General features: G+C 36.8%; 1 non-coding gene across 1 annotated transcript; it reads right to left on the bottom strand.

Moving 5' to 3' along the window:
* Window positions 1-1,966: 1,966 nt before the first annotated feature.
* Window positions 1,967-2,039, bottom strand: TRNAK-UUU (transfer RNA lysine (anticodon UUU)). Its single transcript has one exon. It is a non-coding gene; the product is annotated as a tRNA-Lys (tRNA).
* Between the last annotated feature and the right edge of the window lie 461 nt (window positions 2,040-2,500).

Genomic DNA, 2,500 nt, shown 5'->3' with positions numbered 1-2,500 from the left:
CCTGAGAACAGAAATAAGAAAACAACAACAACAACAACAACAACAACAACAACAACAACAACAACAACAACAACAACAACAACAACAACAACAACAACAACAACAACAACAACAACAACAACAACAACAACAACAACAACAACAACAACAACAACAACAACCTACAACAACACAACAACAACACAACAACATGAACAACAACATGAACAACAACATGAACAACAACATGAACAACAACAACATGGATAGACGGACTTGCACCCACCACTCGTTATGAACGAAAGAAATTTTACACATCCTAACTTGTAGAGTCATCAAAGACAGATCGTTCAACACACGCACAACCAAGCAGAGGAATGGAGATCTTCTAGTTATGCAACTCTGTTGCAGCGTCTTGGCTTCGTGATTATGTATGTGGCTCGAACATACAGATATAAGAAATTGTACACAACTTATATCTCTCCTGATGGCGCAGTGATTAGTCACTGTTACTTTGATACGTCTGTAGCTGAGGTTCGAGACCTTGGCTTCGTTTCGTATCAGTTTCCGCATATGTCTCCGACGAGCGCATTGTCAGTCTCGTTCGTGATGACATGGAATCAAAAGTAAAATTTAATGTGGTTGAAAAAAAAATTAAGATCTGCACTGGAGACATATTCAGTGTGTGTGAACATATACATATACATATACATATAAATAGATACTAAAATACATATGCATAAACTTATATACACATACATACATGTATACTATTTTGAATGATAATGAATTAATAAAGTAATAAATAAATGAGTAAATGAATGGTTATCGTACGTGGAAAAACGCCCCATTAGACATTTGGTCACAACCAGAAATTATAATGGAATGTCGTAACGTTGTTTAACTATTCTGTTAATGATAAAGTTATCTAGTTTATATAAACCCATACTTAAGTTAATACTATAATCAAAAATATTTTTTGATGAAGCTAGATTCGGTGATGTTTCTTTTTAAAACAGAATAATATATAAAAAAAGAATCAGTTTATTATTCCGATCAATGCTTTGGTTGATGTCCTTTACTTAGACAAAAACTCCAGTAGACACATGGGCTACTCTAACACTATACTTGTGATGGATCATCCTTATATTACTCATGGTATTACTCATGAGTGTCTCTGGTCCCCTCAACCCCCTATGTATGTTTGTCCGTGTGACTTAATGTAGAAAAATTACCTGATGAGGACCACAATGGAAATAAGCGTTCATGCTTTTTGTGTTATCCTCGGGAATTTACATTTATTATTTCGAACTATGTGTTCTTGTCATTATTTGCGCTTCATGTACATTGATTTATTGGCAAATAAAGTCTATCTATCTATCTATCTATCTATCTATGTATCTATCTATCTATATTCAATTCTTTGCCAGTTTGACCAATATAACAAGAACTTCATTGTTTTACGGGGAATCCTGTAAATGCATCCAGCATCAATACACGGGTTCCCCGCGAAGTGCCTATTTGTTGATGTGACCTTCCCTAGTTTCTCTCATATTTCTGTGCTTATGTTATTTTCTATTGTTTTTATTTTCTTTGTCCTATGATGATGTCTTAGTGGACGAAAATGTTTAATATCCCGTTCTTTTAATTTCCGTGTTGTTTCTGCTAGATCTTTATGCACACGCTTCTATACCCAATAAACCATATATTATCATTATTATTATTATTATTATTATTATTAATATCCTTATTATTATCATTATTCCATATAGTATATGTATATATATAAGTATATATGTGTGTGTGTGTATGTGTACAAATACATACACATATACAGTATATATGTGTGTGTGCGCATACAAATACATCCACATAAACAGTAAATACATCAGGCTCACGCTCAAAGTCGATAACGTACGTACGAACACACTCCGTAGACTTATAGCTCGCGTGTCTTCACGCCGCGCGTCGAGATAGTAAACAAATTCGCCCGAACAGGGACTCGAACCCAGGACCCTTAGGTTAAAAGCCTAATGCTCTACCGACTGAGCTATCCGGGCTACAAGGTCGCCTGTGTCTTTACCCTATCCATTTCCTCGAACGAACGAACGAGCGACAGGATAGGTAAGATAGGGGAGAGGGGGGGGGAGGGGGTATTTGGGGGGTCAGTGTAAGGAAAGAATGAAATGGAAGGACGTTAGATTTATGATAGGTGTGGGGCAGACCCACTTGCTGTTGTAATTATATATATTTTTTGTGATTGTTAGTATGTTGCTTTGTCGCTAAGCTTCTGCCTAGTTATTCATACGGAGTTGTGGAATTGGAGGTTGGTATTTGGTTGTCGAACACGTTGTTCGACAACCAAATACCCCGTTCACACGTTGTTCGACAACCAAATACCCCGTTCACACGTTGTTCGACAACCAAATACCCCGTTCACACGTTGTTCGACAACCAAATACCCCGTTCACACGTTGTTCGACAACCAAATACCCCGTTCACACGTTGTTCGACAACCAAA

This window comes from Oratosquilla oratoria, chromosome 1 (assembly GCF_046742065.1).
Source record: "Oratosquilla oratoria isolate Oo_2021 chromosome 1, ASM4674206v1, whole genome shotgun sequence".
NCBI lineage: Eukaryota > Metazoa > Arthropoda > Malacostraca > Stomatopoda > Squillidae > Oratosquilla > Oratosquilla oratoria.
Note: the sequence above shows the minus strand (reverse complement) of the source record. Positions and strands in the feature narration are given on the sequence as shown.